This window comes from Symsagittifera roscoffensis, chromosome 1 (assembly GCF_963678635.1).
Source record: "Symsagittifera roscoffensis chromosome 1, txSymRosc1.1, whole genome shotgun sequence".
In the NCBI taxonomy this organism is placed as follows: domain Eukaryota; kingdom Metazoa; phylum Xenacoelomorpha; order Acoela; family Convolutidae; genus Symsagittifera; species Symsagittifera roscoffensis.
The window spans coordinates 67365516-67385354 of NC_087062.1; the positions used below are offsets into that span (position 1 = coordinate 67365516).

Here is a 19839-nt window from a genome sequence, read left to right on the forward strand (position 1 = left end):
AATAAATTTACTTGACCAGATCAGTTCTTATAAGTTCAGTGGTTTTGTATGAATTCCTTCATCTTGTACTTGTCTTTTTGGATAAAAATAGCTTAGTCCTTTCTTTGTCTGTTCATATGTAGCCACCATATGATTTATAGTTCTGAATCCTCTGTTAGTAGATGTAAGATTAATTGCTTCATCAAGCACTCTCCTATACTTTGCTAAAGGTCCGTCTCCAGAGTCTTCTAGAATCCGCTTTTTCAATCCTTTGCTGCTAAATTTGAATTTGTCTGACTTGTTGTCATAGCAGCAATATGTCTTACTACATAAACAGAGCATTTCTGTGCACCTAAATTCTTCTTTGAAAAGTCCCGGCTCCCGCTTATCATGTTTTTTTTGGATACTACAACAGGTTCGAGGAAAGAAATTAGATTTTGCATCCGCCTTGAAGGAATCTCTGCAATCACTCTCCCTCATTTTTTCCCAAGCAGCTCTCTTATCTGGTTGGATGCAATCGTACAAAATTTCTTCTGCAAGTGCTAAGTAAAGTGAGTCTGTGTCCATCTCCAACTCTTCAAATTTATTTACATCACAGAACTTGTCAAAGAAGTTGTGGTAGAGTTCCAACATTCTCAGTTTTGCATACTGAAGTATGAAAATACCAACAATGATGGGTTCTCTGTGCTCAATGGTTGACTTCAATAACTCCACCTCATATAAGTCCTTCTCAACTGTGTTAAGTCTCTTAAACAGTGGTTCATTGATTTCCTTGTGAGTTTTTTCATCGTTCAGATGTTCGTGATTGTATGCCTGGATCTATCCATGATCTGATATCCATAGGAGGAATTGCCCAAGAGCTTCATTGTTTCTGCTACAACTCTTGACAAAGGGTTTTCATCTCCTTCTCTTCTTGCATCAACCACCAATTGAACGAAATCATTGAAACACTTCCGAGGAGAATATTGAACAAATCGGTAAATTTTTGTGCACTGTAATCCAAGTTCCATATAAAAGTTGAAGAGAGGAGTTATAACTGTTCCATTTTCCAGCTTGAAACTAGATATCAGCATCTCTGAGGATGCTTTAACATTTCGTTCTCGATCGCATAGTTTTTCATGTATTCTCCAATATCATCTCTTTCGACTTCAGTATTTTAAAAATTGGAGGAAAATTCGCAAATTTCGATTTCAGTTCATCTGGAACAACCAAGTCGCACTTAACGTAACCAAAAAGAGATCAATCTTTTATCTTTGCTAGAAGAGAGTCTGTAGAAAGGGGTCTTTTGTAGGGAAAGTGGGTTCTGACGTGATTTTTGATCTTTTCATCGGTTTTGAAACTTTCCCACCAGTCACACTCTCACATTTCTTCCACTTTGTATCCTTTCTCTTTAATGTATTCTCGTCGCATATCATCCATTTCTCTCTTCCTATTTCCTCGCTCGATATCCTGTTCTGTTAAGGAGGGGCGAGTGTCTTGACAAGAACAAAAGTGATAGTAGCATCCCATTGCCTCGAATACTGTTTTACAGTGATCACAATAATCGTCCACATTAATACAGTCAATTTTCTTCTGTTTTCCAGATGTAAAAAAACTCTCAATTTTACATTCTGGTCTTGATTCTTGATAGAAAGACATAACCATATTCTCAAACTTGCGAGTTCGATTATGTCTAGCCTTGAATTTCTGCATATCAGTGTCAAACTCCCATCTCGTATACAGTCCTGTTGGCATATCTTGACACATTGAATAGGGGTAAAGCTGGCTCGCATCTATTCCAACGATTGACTTACAAATATTTGATGAATCTCTGATAAAGGTTTCGTCTACAACAGCTTTTCGAGTGAAAACAATGGAAGGTCCACCAGTCATGTCCTCTCTAATTTTTTCACACAAGTCTTTATCACTTTCGCAAAATGGATAAAACTTGTAATTTGTGGATTTGTGTAGACATATGTTTGCTAGATTTGGAAGTGTACATCCAAGTTTCAACATATCTATCCCTTTGTTATGATAAAATTGGATCATTTTTTGCATTGCTTCCAGGGTTGGAACTACATCTTTGTTATTGTACTACTGCAAAAAGTCTTTGAACACAGTCATTCCGTTTTTCTGCCAAGTTTGTTGTAAGAAACTGTAATTATCTAGTCCAGATGGGGGTACAGTCTTGATTTGAAGCTTTTTCAGTGCTTGCTGTTCATCAAGTCCACTCTTCCTCAGTTTTTCATAATCAGTAAAGTCTTTGTCTAGAGGATTGTTGTTTCTAAGTTTACTGAAAAATGCTTCATATGGGGGCAGTCCTGGAAAATCAAGTTTGTCAGGGTTGTCAAACCACTCATAAGGAAAGAATCCTTTTGTTTCACTAGCTTTATAAGCTTTGAGAAATGAGTCCAGAGTTGTTGCTCCACCCAGAAATTTCATAATGTCAAGAAATTGTACATCTCCAAACTTGAAAGATATAAAATCATTTGCTTTTTTGATAACGGATGTTTCTTGCTCTTTATCGCGAATCAAATAAGGGATTAAGTAGGACTTGATCAAATTTAAGTCGTATCTACCACTGTTAAATCCAAAAACAGGTAAAGTATTTATATATCTCTCCAGATGTTGTTTCAAATCGAGGAGTTGATTTTTCTGAATTCGCAAGAATTGTGTTGACATATCTGCTCCTTCCGAATCTTCAATACATTCGTCTTCGTACTCAAACTTGTTACTTGAAAATTGTGGCCTCGCTCATTCAATTGATCAAAGATTTTTTTTCATTCTTTCATTGACAGCAACTTCAATATCTTGGAAATTTGTTATCATCTCCAGCTTACTTTTCTCAGCCAACAGTTCGAGCTTGCTTACAAAATCAATAATCAAGTTTTGTGGATCCTTGTTGTACAAAAAGATGGGTTCATCAATCAGATTCGATGATATAGATACTGAAAAAGGAACATGTTTTCCTATCCAGGTAGTAGTTTGTGTTTCTTTTAGTTCTTCTGTAGGAACACATATCGACTCAAAATCGAAAATTGCTAGGTTTTTGAAGAGTTTTTTATCATCGGAAACTGGAAGATTGAATCCTTCTAGCTTTTCAAACAAGGTTTCGCGAAGCTCATATACGTTCTTTGGGTAAATATGTTTCACACGATCCTTACATCTCAGAAGATGCTTGTTGAGAAACTCGGATCTTTTGAAGAAACTATCACAACTAGGGCACCGGAAACACTTAAAGAAGCTATCTATATCATTTGTATGAATGATATGATTGTTGAATCGCAGTAATTTGACTGTTTTATCAAATCTACCAATACTTCTTCGTGCTAGTTCTCCCACATATTCTCCCTCTTGAATATCAAAATCGTAAATAAAGATGTTGCGTTCAATTATTTCCTCGACAACAGGTAAGTCTTCAACGGAAACTCCACGAAAATTCTTAGGATCATAACCAGATTTTGTTATGAATTCTGTAAAATATCTGGAGGTGTGAATGTCGAGATCATTGTGTCCGTTCATGTACATGGCCAATGCGCGGAAAAGACACAAATGATCTTTGTAAGGTTCCTTGTCTTTGTTAGATAAAAGACATTTCACTTGCGTATGTCGTAATAAAGGTTCGGGTAAGACAGAGTCTGGACATCCCATTGGGATGTTTTTCAGCAACGCAGCAAAAATTGTAACGTTAGTAATCAACTTGAATCGCCACTTTGTCTTCTGGCGTTCTTGGGTACATTGCTCCACAATATCAAATTTTTCTACTTTTCCTTGGATTGTCATCAAATCCGCTTTCGTACAAAGTACGTGGGATTTTTCAAACAGAGTATTGTTTTCATGGGTGTAGAAATATCGATATTCACCAGTCTCAATATTTTGAAGAACAAAACCCAAAGCAATGTTGATTTTTGCGGCAGAGTCGAGCTTGTTGAAGACTTCTTCAAGTTTCTCGTTGATACTTTAGTATCTAACTTGGACATTTGGAAGTTAAATACCTTATGTCTCCCATTTTCCATCTCCGTATCCACCAGAAAATGTTGACAAGCACTAAGTTCCTCCTTCAGTTTTTCACCATCTTCCCCTTCTTCCTCCACAATCTTGTTCAAGTCGGCCACCGTATCACTTGGCTTCTGTTGTTTCGCTCCATGTTCCTCTCTCCAATGTTGCTGGAGAGAGTAGTAACTCGCGAACTCTTGCTCACAAGAAGAACACACCGTTGATTGCTTGGAACTTGCTGGAGCATGTTTCTTAGCAACATGATAGTTCATCTCGTCCTTGTTCTTTGTATAAAAATGACATTTGGAACACTTATGTTCCTCCTGCTTTTCACATCTTTTTCGATGTCTCGCATTATCAGCTCTCCTGTATTCCTGACCACATTCCTCGCATTTGGGTTTCTCGTTTCGGTTAAGGGCAGGCATTATCTAAAAAAAATTGGGACTTTTGAAATGTTCCAAATTTAAAAACTTAAAGTACCAATTGAATGAAAATACTTACTTTTCGTGAAGTAACGAAATGTAAAATTTGAACTAAAATTCAATTGACTGTTTCTGATTGGTAAGCAAAATGAATGATTTAACCCAATAAAATAAGTGTATTTATACTATCAATGACGCCTGCGCAATAATCCTTTTACGGTAATGACGTCATTCTTTGAATAGAAGTGACGTCACCGCCTACGCAATTTTCCTTTTATGGTAATGACGTCATTCTATATTTAGAAGTGACGTCACCACCCACGCAATTTTCCTTTTATGATAATGACGTTATTCTAGAAATAGAAATGACGTCAACACCCACGCAATTTTCCTATTATGGTAATGACGTCATTCCTTTGAAAGTTCTAGAATTTTCCAGAAAAAATTTCAACCAATCAGAACTAAGCAGTTTCTAGTCATAACTTTGGATCCAAAATATTCATTTTTGAAGAATGTCAATCAAAAAGCATTTGAACTTCCTCGAATTACTCTACAAGAAAAAAGAAAATATTCCGTATGATTTCCTTATTGATGAAATAGATGTAGATTCTTACTTTTTTCACAATTTTTTGGACGTTTATGTTGTCCAAAATAGAGTTCTCCGACTAAGTAAAGGTCTCTTTAGAGAAACTTACTCACTCAAAGAGTTTACTTTTGATTCACATATTGCTTATCAAAGCTATAAACTTACAGCTGAGTTACACTTGACTAGAAAAGAAATTTTATTCATTTTAGAAAATTTGAAGTTGATAAAAAAATCGTACGATAATATTTCATAGACTCTTTTTATTCCATATCCAACTCTTAAATTTGTTAAAACTCCCCAGCAAAGTGCTTTATTCCTCCATTTTTTTTAAGGACTTTCAAAGTTCAAAATCTTGCATGATCAGGTTTGGTATCAGATTTCCAGAGATTTGCTTTGAAAAATTCATCAACTTTGAGTTATCATCTCAAATCTACATCAAAATTAAAGAACTTGAATATCTGCTGAAAAATCAGCAATTTCTCATCGATTATATACAAAAAATTTAGTTAACTTGATGAGAAGACTAGCAGAGATGCTACTTTTAATAATTTTTCTTCTTTTGTTACTTATTTCGGCAATATTTCTTATTTTTACAGCAAACAACTTTTGGTCATTTATTTTTGCGATTGCTTTTGTGTCTATTTTTACTTATTTGGAAGACTTAATTCCTTGAAAGGTTCCTCTGATTGGATACAATAACTTGAACATAAATGGACATTTTTGTGATTGGAAACGACAATGTGTAACTTCGTTTCCAATTGGATACGAGTTTTCTATAAGAATTCCATAAAAAGAAACTAAAATCTGATTAGACACGACTACAATCCAAATAAGGAAAATTCATTCTGATTGGTTAAACCCACACATTCCACTTGAAGATACCCCTCACTCCTAACTAAAAATCATTTCATTTTTAACTAAACCACCGTCAACTACCTCCTCTCTCAGCTCTAAATACATTAATTTCAACATAACTACCGGCAACTTTCTCCCTCTCAACTGTAAATCTTGTTTTTAATCATTTACTCAACTTATTGCTCAAAATGATCTTCAGTACAAAACAACAATTTTATGTTCTCGGTGGAATTTTCGGCTGATTTAGTACAAATCCAAGTGCGAGAAACAATTTGTGGAGTTTTTCTGGCACGAATGGACATCCCAATCCAAGTCTGGCATATGGTGGAGGTGATGCGCCGGGATTTCAACGAACATCATATAACGCAAGTACCTCCTACAGAGAATCAACTTGGAGAAATGCAAATGATGGAGGAAGTAGCCGAACATGTGGGAATGAACTACCCCGAAATTCCTGGTTCTAGATATGTAGCCCAACCATTCGACGATTTCCTCTTTCCTTGGGAAGAGGGATCTGTGGACAACCCAATTACCATCGAAGAGGATGAGGGGTTCTCTGAGCCAAGAACTCCAGTCAGCGAACCACCAGTGATGGAGGCAAGACCAGCTTTGCGCTCCATTGAGAACTTGCAAAATTTTGAGAACTCAGCTGCTCGACGACAGCTCTTTGATTTGTAATTTAATTGTTTTACATCTAGTAATATAATTTTCAAGAGATAGGAACAAAGAGATCATAGAAAAGTTTATTAAGAAATTTCAATGGTAAAAATTTGTTAAAAATGAAACTAATTATGCATCTGGTAAATACTTTTATAGAATTTTGTTAGAAAGATGGCAAAAAATTAAACCAATTTTTGCAAGCATGTTAAAACTTTACATTACTTTTTGCACCATGCTAAACTTTTCATAACTTTTTTTGCACACTTGTTAAAAAAATCAAAGAAAATCTCGCAAATTAAGAAAAAGTTCATTAAATATTTTCGCATTTTAAAGAAAACTGAAAGAGGATTTTCTTGCACATTTAATAATTACAGAAAATGAAAATCTTTGTTTTAATTTTGATCATAAAAAAATCTCCTCTTTGCATGTATATTGATCAAAAATACTGGAAAAACAATGTATTAAGATAGGGAATAGCACTCAAAGTCAGCAATTATGACAAATTTTTAGCATTAATTTAACAAGTTTTTTACAGTAAAATTTTTGCAATTTTTGCATATGCATAAGAAAAAATAAGTTAAATTTTTGCATTTGTTTTCAAAAAAACCACAAAATAACCTGCATCTAACACCAAAATTTGTTGAAAACTTTTGCACACTTGTTGAGAAAACCAAAACAGTTTTTGCATCTTGTACAAAAGTTTAATTAAATTTTTGCAAACGTGTTGAAAAAATCAAACCAAAGTTTGCATCTTGCGAAAAAACTCTAAGATAATTTTTGCACACGTGTTGAAAATTGCAAATTTTTTCGTTGAAAAAACTTTTGATTTAAATAAAAACAATTTTGACAAGATTTTTATAAACAAATATTCAACTATTTATAGAAAAATTGATACGCTACTATTTACAGTACCATAACCATCAATGAAACAATCAACAATTTTCAACAAAGCAGTCTCATGCTTTGAGTTTTGAACTTTTCGAATCGTTTCCAAAAAAGCTGATTCAAGAGTCTGAGTGGACGCAAGTTCCTGATCAGAAATGAAAAAATTGCAGAGATGCTACTTTAATTAATTTTCCTTCTTTTGTTACTTGTATCGGCAATATTTCTCATTTTTACAGCAAACAACTCTTGGTCATTTATTTTTGCGATTGCTTTTGTGTATAGTTTTACTTATTTGGAAGACTTAAGTCCTTGAAAGGTTCCTCTGATTGGATACGACAACTTGAACAAAAATGAACATTTTTGTGATTGGAAACGATAATAATCAAAATGGAGCTTTGTTTCCGATTGGACCCGAGTTTTCTATAAGAAACCCATAAAAGGAAACTGAAATGTGATATGACACGACTACAATCCAAATAAGGAAAATTCATTCTGATTGGTTAAACCCACACATTCCAGTTGAAGATACCCCTCACTCCTAACTAAAAATCATTTCATTTTCAACTAAACCACCGTCCACTACCTCCTCTCTCAGCTCTAAACATCCTAATTTCAACTTATTTTTTTTAAGGTTTCCCCTCCTCTCAGTTCTTTCTTGTTTTTGTCCTTTTAGTCATCTTATTGCTCAAAATGATCTTCTCAGTGCAAAAGAGCAACCACAAGTACTCTGTAGAATTTTCGCCTGATATAGTACAAATTCAAGTGCGAGAAACAGTCTCTGGAGTTTTTCTGGCACGAATGGACATCCCAATCCAAGTCTGGCACATGGTGGAAGTGATGCGAAGAAATTTCAACGAACATCATATGATGCAAGTTCCCATCACAGAAAACCAACTTGGAACCATGCAAAAGATTTGTGGCTCAACCAGTCGACGACTTCCTCTTTCCTTGGGAGGAGGAAGGATCAGTCGAAAACCCCATCACAATAGATGAAGATGAGGGTTTCTCAGAAACAATGACACCTCCAGTTCCACAACATTCACCAGCAATGGAACCTCGTCCAGCTCTGCGTTCTATAGAGAACCTCCAGAACTCTTCTGCTGCTCGACAGTACTTTGATTGAATGTTTTTGTAAATAAAGGTTGTTTGGTTTCGACTTCGTTTTCTGTAATTAATTTCTTCAATTTCATTTTAATTATGAGTATAGATGAGAGGTTCAAGGTAAACTATTGAAAAACAATTAGTACTTAGTTAAGTGCTCCGAACTCGCACTTATGTTAAACAATTTGATTAATTTTTGTACAAAAATTCGGAAAAACACTAGAAAAACTGTACACAAGTAAAAAAAATTACCTCATCGATGAACACACTTTTAGCCTTGTGTAGAAAACAGTTGAAACAGTTTTCGCATTTTATCGAAAAAAGTAAAGCACGTTTCGCATTTTGTCGAAAAAATTGAAACACTTTTCGCATTTTGTCGAAAAAATTGAAACACTTTTCACATTTTATCGAAAAAAGTAAAACACTTTTCGCATTTTGTCGAAAAAAGTGAAACATTTCTCGCATTTGTAGTGAAAAAGTGAAACATTTTTCGCATTTGTAGTGAAAAAGTGAAACACTTTTCACATTTTGTTATAAAAAGTAAAACACTTTTCGCTTCTTCTCAAAAAAGTTGAAACATTTTTTGCATTATGTTAAAAAAAAATTGAAACACTTTTTACAACTTGTTCAAAAAATTGAAATTTTTTTTGCAACTTTTTGAAAATCAAAAGAAATATTACATCTTTCTTACATGTTTGAAAATTTTTTTTGTTTGATTTTTGTTTCGGTAATTAATGGTAACTTTGTAAACATATGAGAGAAAATAGATCTAATATCAGAAGTTTTTTATTGAAAAATTGACATGATCACTATTTACAAATCCATAACCATCAATAAAACAGTCAATTATGTTTAACAAATCACGTTCATATTTTGAGTTTTGTACTTAACGAATTCTGTCTAAAAATGCTGAGCCAAGAGTTTGCGTAGATGCAAGTTTTTGATTAGAACTTAGATAATGTTTTTTGAACTTTTTGCGAACAAGTCGTTTCCTTGATACGCTTGGTGTTTTTTCTGCTCCTTTCCATCGTAAATTATGCTGCACTCCACAACTAAGCTGATTGAAGACTTCCCCACTTGATGTGACAACACTCGAAAAGAATCTGTGCTTGTACAAAGTGTAAAGACAATCAATTTCTTGATATATGTATTGATATTTGTCTAATCTCGGAAGAATTTGGCTAAGGGAAGTTCCAATTAAAATTATATGAAATTTGCAATTTCCCAAGGAACAGAAAGAATCGCGAGTAGAGACGCAATAATCTTGGGTTACTATGTATTTTTCGTAAAAATCGTTGGAAACAGAATTAAACAATGATTTACTATTATAATCTGAATAAAAGCTGGGAAGAGCTTGACACATAGCAGCTCCCATTGGGAAAAATGATTTTTGCAGAAAATGGTGGAGTTATATATAGTAGTAGTAACGCCTACGCAGCTTCCATATAGGGAAATCCTTCCATATTTGGTACTACTTCCATAAATGGAAATGGCGATGACTCATACTGCTTACTTCCATTTTCATTTAAACTCAAAGTCATTGCTCTCATTTCTCCTCATCTGATCAGTTTGTTCTTCAAAATGTACTCGAGAAAAGTTGATAGGTCCAACTATATTGAATTTTCAAAAAATCAAAAAAGAATTGGGAGATTTGTTTGGTTCCAAAAATCCTACAAGGGAAAAATATGCTTGGAACCGTGCTTTCAACTATTAAAAATAAATGATTTGGGACAATTTGAAAAGTCTATCTTAGTGAAAAAGAAGGCGAAGCAATATCCGCAATACGGAATACTATTATTCACGATGCTGAAAATCTTGGACTCGTACCTATATATGAAGCCAAATCTGGCAGAGAATCAACTATGGATCAGGAGCTCGACATCTGTAATAGAGTATATGAAATAGCAATGTACAACATGAGGAGGGTGTGTGTCACAATCAAGAAGTACAACGTGAGCAACTCAGATTCGACTCTTCACTGAAAAGGAAAATGAAGACTTGAAGCAAGTTGCATATGTCAACTATACTTTGAATGAATTCAAAGAACTGTCCCAAATATTGGGAGACTTTATGTTTGTTGATAATTGTAAACCTCAGTAAAGCTTTGTGATGTTTTGCATGTTTGGTAATTGAGATATTATTGGTTCAAAACTGTTTTTCTTCCCTAAAGTGTATATTTAGAGCTATAATATCTGAGGAAAAGTCAGACAAAACATACAATTTTATCGAAATTGACTTAAAACACTAACCAATTATGAAATGATTTTCCAGTATTTATTTATGAAATTACAGATAAATTTATTTAATAACTGTTTTCATCAAACTTTAGCTAAATTTTGCCTCAATTTAAAAAAATTACAAACAAGAATGTATATTTAGTTGAAAACATTATCATTATTTTTTTAGATTTTTTGAATTTCATTGGTTGTTTTCAATTTTTTTCTGCCTTAATTTGAGGATTTTATTGGCTACATGAATTTCCTTGAAACTAGTTAGACTCTAAATACTTTAAAAATGATAAAACAATTCGGGTTTTTTAAGTTTCTTCATATATTTCAGAAAGAAAAATGTTTCCATCAAAAGCGTTTTCAATGTCTGAATTGAATACTTATCAGATTTAAAAATTCAACTACTACAAAAAACTACAAGAGTGGTGGACAGATGAAGTTGATGGAGATTGTATTAGTTTTAATTTGTATAGAAACACAGAAAGTTCAATAGTTTTTTGATAAAAAGATGGAGAGGAGATTACAAAAAAGAAGAGTACTGTCAGATTTATCATCATTGTTTTTATTTAGAAGAATTAACTCAGATTGGGTGGTCGATCAGTAAAAAACAAAACAATGGAAGAGGCTATGAAACAGAAATTGGAGATAAGAAACAACAATTTGATTACTGTTTTGAATTTGATACAAATACAAAATCCAGACTTGTCAGAATATCTTTTGATAGTTTATCCAAATTTAATAGACTTCCGGTTGATTATACTACAATATACCAAAAAGAAAACGATAAAAACGTATATTTTGGTAATTTATTTTTTCACTGGTTAGAAATAGAACAAATCGGAAAAGTTTTGATCGGAATTTCAAAATTTGAATTGAATATCGAAAAAACAATATAAACTAGACAAGAAATCTCATTTATCCCACTAGGGTATCAAACTTCAAATCTTAGTTATGTTGGAAAAATTCAATAAAATTTATTGATTGAGAAATTTCATAAACATGGTCTGGTTCTGATCTACAAAGTGTTTAAAATCTGTGATTACGTCATACTGATTGGTTATTAACACAAATAATATCTGTGAAAGTATCCTCAAAATCTACAAATTTTAAAGAAATTGTTGAAAAATTCATGAGAAGAAGAGCTCATCTCTGATTGGTTGACTTTAAATTTCTTGAAAATTTCATGACTTTTGAAGCTCAATTCTGATTGGTGGACATTGAATTTGTCGAAAATCACATGACTATTGAAGCTCAATTCTGATTGGTTGATATCAGAAAAGATAAAAGTTTCCTGGTAATTATTGCTCGATTCTGATTGGTTGATACTTTTAAAAATTCTATGGTTAGATTGGACGATTTTTATTTCAGCTAGGCTAAATAGCATATCCATTCTGATTTTATTTCTCGTTAAAAACAATTGGTTATTAAGTGTGCTGTTTTTATTTACTTTTATTCATTTTTTGAGGCTATTCAACTCACCTTATCTAAAAATTTGGTACATTTTAAACCTCCCATTTAAGTTTTCATTACTATTGAGATGCCTTCACTCAATAGAAACGAAAGAGTTGCATGTCTTGAATGTGGCAGGGATTACACTCACAAAGATGCATCAAGACATCGTAGAACATGTGGTGTTTTGACGTGTTCTAACTGTAATTTTTGCAGACTCCAAACACACTTCAGGAAAAGGTAAAATTTTTATGTTTTTTTTTGGAAAACTTAGAAATTACTATGATTATTAGTTTTTACTGAATCTGAAAAGTCTCATCAATTGTAACAAATCTATTCGGTAATTATACAGTGTTTTCATTACATTACCTGAACTGTCATTTATTTTTTTATTCAAAGGTTTTGATTGATGTTAAAGACAGCAAAAATCGAATTCAAATCGTCATGAAGCTTACCATGGAACTCGATCCGAAAACTTTTAATCAACAGTAAAAACTCCCTTGGTTGCAAGCTTGCGGAGACTTTGTTGTGATAAATTTGTAGTAATGTGCATAACATATGCTAATGAGTATTTAAGTATTCGCCTAAGAATTGTAGAACTTGGATATTTGGAAAACATCAACTAATTGAAAGGTTTTTTCTGGTTACTATTTTAAAGTTTTCCTTGTTTAGTGCTTGTAAAAGTGTTCATAGAGCAGAGCTTTTCAAGTAGATAATGTGGTTTGAGATATTAGGAATTACGTTTTTCTATGGATTTTTTGATGATTTCAGAAAAGAAATTGATAAATGACCTAGAAAAAATGTATATTTTGCTAAACTTTGAAAGTTTCAAGATAATGATATAGAAATTCAGATGTAAAACAGCATTATACAGTTATGAGCTTGAGAAAATCCTTTAAAGCTTTTTAGTAAAGGATTTATGGTATTAATTCAGCTTCTGATTATTGATCGTTCGTTGAAACGATACATTTTTCCATCTTAAATTCAATTTTCAAGTAAAAATTTGCTCAAATTGGATTCAATTGGTAGATAGTAGATGAAGCAGAAACTGATAAAATGCTAAAATGAGATAGAAACCCAATTTAATCCTTAAGAGATTTGAGATACTTTTACTAAAATTTAGCTTATAAAGTACATCTTGAGAAAAAATCCGACATAAAAATTCTCAAAGTCTTATATTTATCCGTAATTCATTAGAAAAAATTGTTATCATTTGATATATTTGGTACTTTATAGGAAAGATCAAATGTTTTGAAGATAATTTTGAAAAGCAAACCCAATTCGACATCTTTTGGAAGAAGATACATAAAGCATAAATCGAAAATTTGCTTTCAAGATCTACTTTTCCTTGCTACACAATACTACATAGAATATACAACACTATATACAATACATTACTACATTTTTACTACATAGAGTTTTTTTCTTAATAAAAATCGGAAAACTACGCAATTGTTCCAGTTTGCACCTTGCTTTGCTTTGCTAAATCAATTTTTTGAGACTCGCTCTTTCAGAAGTTTTTATATTGTAGATGTTAGGAACTAGGTTCTCTTGCTTATTTCCGGAGATTTTCAGATTATAACTATAAGAGCTGCTCCTAATTTGTTCTTAGATCGTAAAAATACACCCTTATATTCTCATTGTTTACATTTACTTTTGAATGCTTTAACTAGCACCAATTCTTTCTCACTTGGATATTTTTGAGAAAATTTCTGTCAAAAATTAAGAAAAAAAGCAAGTTAATAACTATTTTGCAAGACAAGTGATAGTTAATGATTCCAAAATGTGTATTTTTGCTTAAATAGTTTACAATAGCAACTGAACAGGGGAACCTCGAGGAAGATATTAACCTTTTTTATTGTAATAATCGTACGGTATCAGTTCTAATTTCATCTCTGCTAGCAAATTGTTCGTTCAATTGATACTATTTTCCTCCTAAATTCTCCAGTTTTGACTAAATTTTCTAGTAAAGTGTGTTCAATAGCAAAAACATGTTTTAAACATGGAAAAACTCTACGGAAAATCTTGAAAGTTATGTTGCAGAAGCAACAGAGAGATAATCATCAGTTATGAAGAAGTTTTTGTTGAATTTGAGCCAATATCGAATAAATTTTTAAGAAACATTTATCCCATTTTAAAAACAGCTTTAGCAATAAACTGTTCATGTTTTATCAATAATCAGAAATTTCTAATTTTTAACATGAAAAATTTCTCACAAGTTGTTATTTTTGTACAAATTTGGGTCATTCAATGAGAAAAAAATGAGGAGGAGTTGAATCATGGAGTTTGATTTAGAAATTTCATAGGATATTACCCTTAATGTTCATTTGAATTGAGATTCCTAAAATTAATCCCTGAACTGGACAAAAAAAACAGTTAAAAACCAAAGTAAAGGTTCGAAATGGAAAATTTCATGTAAATTTGATTAATTTTTATTTTACTTTCTCGAAAATTACGACTAATTTCACTGTTTTCCGGAAGTTTCAATATTGATTCTGCTACTATGAACCTTCTTTTCAGTGTTTAGAGCATTGTATAACCAAATATTTAGCTCAAATTAAGGTAAACTTCATCGTATTTCAATATTTTGAGAAAAAATTGTTGAAAAAGTCATTTTTTTATTCAAAATTTTGTATCATTGTGTCAACATAATGCCGATAAACAAACAGTCTTAGCTTATTTTTAAAATCTATACGTAAAAGTATGTTTCAAATTAGATCAAAAGCAACAATACATTAGCCAAAATTATGAGATTTCTGCAATTTTTTCCAAATACTTGAAATTTTTGTAATTTTTTCCAAATACTTGAAACTTTTGCAATTTTTTCCAAACACTTGAAATTTTTGCAATTTTTTCTCAAAAAATTTGAATTTTTTCGAAGTTTTAGTAGGTTTCACCATTGTTTCAGTTAGATAGAAAGTAAGATTATTTAATAAGTTAGGTCAAATAATAGCTAACCTTATCGTGTTTTGAATTTTTTCGAAAAAGTTTTTTTGATAAAAATTCCAAGTTTTTGCACAAAAACTCTTACCATTGACTTACCATGCACCAAAAAACTAAATATATAACCTTTATTCTACAATCTACACGTAATTAACAATTAACTGTTCCCAATTAGATAACGCGCGCCGAGATTTTTGCGGAGAAATTAGACAAAAACCAAAAATTTTCGTTTTTCTTACCATTATCTTACCATCAAACTGAAACCTTACCATCGGTATTCCCTATCTTAATACATTGTAGACTCTATACCCAATCTTAATACATAGCATGGCGGACCGGAAATCTATAACGTATCTTAATACATGGGGTCCGCCATGCACCCCCCCCCCCCCCCCACTTAACCTCCAACATCTACTACTGTGGTGATGGCCAAAAAGAAAGGCGACTAATTGAGGTTTTGTTATGAATTTCGATACCTGAACTCCGTCACGGTGAAGGATGCCTATTCTATGCCTAGGAGTGATGAGAGCCTCTCAAAGTTAGGGGACGCAAAAATTGTTACGACTCTTGATTTAGGATCAGCCTTTTGACAGGTTCCACTGAGGAAGCAAGACAGGGATAAAACAGGGGTTGCCTGCGAGCTGGGGCTGTTTCAATGGAACAGGATGCTCTTTGGACTTTGCAACGCCACGGCTACGTTTCAACGATTGATGGCACATGCATTGATAGGTGTAACGAAGAAATACAGCAACCTGGTAATGTGCTACGTAGATGACGTGGTAATTGCGACACCGGCACTAGAAGACCACATCGAGCGACTAGACGAGGTGTTTGCCTGCAAGAAGAGATCGAGACTAAAATGCAAGCCATCAAAGTGCGAAATACTCAAGGACTCAATTAAATACCTGGGGAGGATGGTGGACAGACACGGCATCAGACCAGACCCAGATGCAGTAGAAGCAGTTCTGACCTGGAAATCGCCAAAAACGGAACACCAATTGATGAGCTTCCTGGGTTTTGCAAATTACTACAGAGAATTCATCAAAAGCTATGCAGACAAAGTTTACCCGATGCAACAATTAATGAGACACAAGGGCAAGAAGTTCACGTGGAACAACGCAACAGAAGTGTCATTCCAGAGAATAAAGAAAGAGTTGTGAGAGGCACCAGTACTAGGGATGCCAACAGAGAAAGGGATGTACGTGCTGGATACGGATGCGTCGGTAGTAGCGATTTCTGGAATTCTCCATCAGGAACAAGAGTGGAACGGGAAGACAGTCTTGATACCAAAAGCGTACGGGAGCAAATTCCTAAGTGACACGGAAATGAAGTACGGGGCACCGAAAGCGGAGATGTTCGCGGTGGTTACCTTTGTCGAGAAATATAGAGCATACCTAGTCAGCGAGCCATTCAAGCTGCGAGTCGACAACAGGGCACTAAGCTGGCTGAAAACGTACTCAATGGACCAAAGTTACATTGGGAGGTGGATAGTTCGCCTGGATGGATACAACATGATAATTGAGCATAGAACACGAGACAAACATCAAAACGCTGACAGCTTGCGCAAGAAGACGGAGTTCTACGAGAGACAAGAGCAGAGGGAGGCAGATAGAACACCAATTGATGAGCTTCCTGGGTTTTGCAAATTACTACAGAGAATTCATCAAAGGCTATGCAGACAAGGTTTACCCGATGCAACAATTAATGAGACACAAGGGCAAGAAGTTCACGTGGAACAACGCAGCAGAAGAGTCATTCCAGAGAAAAAAGAAGGAGTTGTGTGAAGCACCGGTGCCAGAGATGCCAACGGAAAAGAGAATGTACGTGCTGGAAACGGATGCATCGGTAGAAGCGATTTCTGGCATACGGCATCTTGCGACCGATAGCATACGGGAGTAAAGTCTTGAGTGATACGGAGATGAATCACAGGGCACCCGAAGCGAAGATGTTTGCAGTGGCTACCTTCGTCAAAAAATACAGGGCATACCTAGGCAGCGAGCCGTTCAAGTTACGAGTCGACAACAGGGCACTTAGCTGGTTGAAAACGTACTCAATGGATCAGAGCTACATAGGGAGATGGATAGTTCGCCTGGATGGATAGAACATGATAATTGAGCATAGGACGAGAGACAAACTTTAAAATACCGATAGCTTGAGTAAGAAGACGGAATTCTACGAGAGACAGGAACAGAGGGAGGTGGATGGGCCAGAAATTAAAGTTGTCTTCTCCTTCATAGATAAGGAAACGTATGATAGTCTTCCACTCACGAGATGGCTCGACAAGTCTGGCAAACCCATAGAAGATCACCCCGAACTACGAAAATAACGACCAGAGAAAACAATCTTGAAAAGGACCCAAGGGATGCCAATGGGGATAATACTCAAGTCAAAAATTGCGAGGGAGACACTCAAGGCAAAAGGCTATGATCTCAACCAAGTAGAAACGGGGAGAGCAGAGATATATGAACACTTGAGGAGTTTGGCAGACGATAAACTTGTGGTAAAAGAGAAGGGTGAAGAGGAACCAGAGGTCACGATATTGAGAAGAAGTGAGGCGGATGGTAGCGAGGACTCCTCGAAAGAAAAGAAACCGGATGGAAAAGAAGTCGTGCAGTTATTGGTTGAGAGGATCCCTGAACACATACTTGAGCGGACTATGGTTAGGAAGAACAAGGTAGCATTCAAGGAGGAGGCTGAACACCTCGGACTGAGTCAAGAGTCCGGGTAGTGGGACAATGCAGAGGAAGATGCTAAAGAAGAAAATTTGTCCGGGGAGTGTGAAGAATGGGATGAAGACTCAGAGAAAAGCAGCGATGACCAAGATAGTCTATGCATGATACTGGCAGAAGAGAAGATGAGGCACCGATATAGGGAACTACAAAGGGATCCCTCCTCAGGAACGTACAATTGGATCAGCAGGAGGTGCGCGGAGGTGAAGAACATGAAAGAATTGCAGTATCAAGGAAACCGTTCAGGGAGCTATCATGCAACTCGAATGTCAGAACAAATCAAATGCCAGAACATGACAGGAGGATAGTTTGCGTCAAACTGAAAGATAACATCCACAGTACCGGAGAAAATCAGAAATGCAAGATCAGAATAACCGAATTACAAACGCGGGAAATTAGTCAAAAAAAGCAGCGGGAAATTGCTATTCGCAATTTCCAGATATAAAAATCACACGAGAGTAGAGCTGTCCTATCCTGAAATAGGAGACAGAACGATTACGAAAGAAGAGTATATTGATTCGAAGTGGACCAGAGTGAACCTTTGGTGGAAAGGTGGACAATCGAAGTCTCCCAATGGTCCATCCAAAAACTTTAGTTCTCAAGTGAAAACTCATTTCCTTTGTTAGAATTTATTAATAGCAAAATAAGTTATTACATTTATGCTAGAGTCGTTAGTTAATTTACTTACTCCAATTCTCGAGTGTGCTGGTATGTGAGTACCCAATTTAGTTTTCTTGAGTGTGTTTTATAATCGTTATGTTGAGGTAAGATGAGTTTTAGGTTGATCAATCTGCAATGGATCAAAATTCCACTGTCTAATAAAAAGTAACTGTACGGACTGTTCGACCCTGTTTTCAACGGCGTTCGCGTATTTTTAGACCTAAGTATGCGGACGTTCTTATTTTCTAGAGTGGGGGGTATTTTGGTAGTGGCCTTTGAGCTGTAACGCGGGTTTTAGTCTCATGTCGCAAGTGAACCGAATTGGCTCCGACCATCCGAGGTGGAAAAACACAAGAGATAGTGTCCCTGACTCTTGACCCAATAGTTAGAGGGCCTATTTTTATTTAACCTCATACGTGACTCAAGTAGGTGACTGTTACATAGTGTTTTAATGGCGCTCCCGGAAGTTTTTACGACATCATGACTACGGAGTCGAACCCACTTGACACAGCTCCGGGCTACATGCCCATTCTAGAGTACCGGTCGTACGGTTCAGCGGGAAGGTGTAAGCCTTCCGGTCGTACCGTGATAGCTTTTTAAAAAAATTTGAGAAAACTTCCTGGTACGCTCTCCGAACGAGGCCTAGCTAACCGAGTAAGGACAGGTAACTAGTGCGACTAGAAACGAGCAAAAAAAACACAAAGCGAAACAAAAACCGAAAACGAATAGAAGAAGGAACAAAAACCATAAAATAAAAAATGACAGTAACTTTGACACCAGATTAGTTGGATCAAGTCTTTATATTAAATAAAAAGTGTACCCATACTGTTTTCATCAGACCAATCGTTTCGATCATTTCAGCAAATTAAAAAAGTGCCCGAGTGTGGGCATTGTCAAGGGTTTTCAGATAGCTTGCAACTTAACTGGACCACTTGGAGATTTGACTGGAAAAGGTGACCAGCCAAGTAGGAAAATGGTTTACAAGAAGGGAACCCGACAAAGGCTGGACACGACAAGGGCACATCAAGCACCGACGGGACCGAACAGAGAAGGCACACAGGGTGTTCTGTTAAGTCAATCGACAAACCACTGGGATGTTGGACTAGATGAGTTGACCAGCCAGAAAGTGGTGCTGGAGAGAGGTGCTGGACAAGCCAAGCAGACAACCAGCACGGAATCAGAACAACCAGAGGGGGACACACAGAAGTGTTCTGGTTGGTCAATCGGGTATCGTTAGAATCCACAATACATTATAGGAGATAAGTGTAAAATTGGATAGGCGGAACCCCACTGTTTTGAGGAACGTTTTTACTTGAGCAGAGCTTGGAAACGATTCTACGGTTTTCTCTCGAGAGGTTTAGCACCCA

The 19839-nt window shown here is 35.1% G+C and overlaps 1 protein-coding gene across 1 annotated transcript in view; it reads right to left on the reverse strand.

Annotated features, from left to right (window-relative positions):
* LOC134856936 (ATP synthase subunit g, mitochondrial-like) overlaps positions 1–15079 on the reverse strand; it is a 34893-nt gene extending 19814 nt beyond the window's left edge. Inside the window, exon 1 of the mRNA XM_063873225.1 lies at positions 15067–15079. The gene's annotated coding sequence lies outside the window, so the exon portion shown is untranslated. The remainder of the gene's footprint in view (positions 1–15066) is intronic.
* Positions 15080–19839: the final 4760 nt, after the last annotated feature.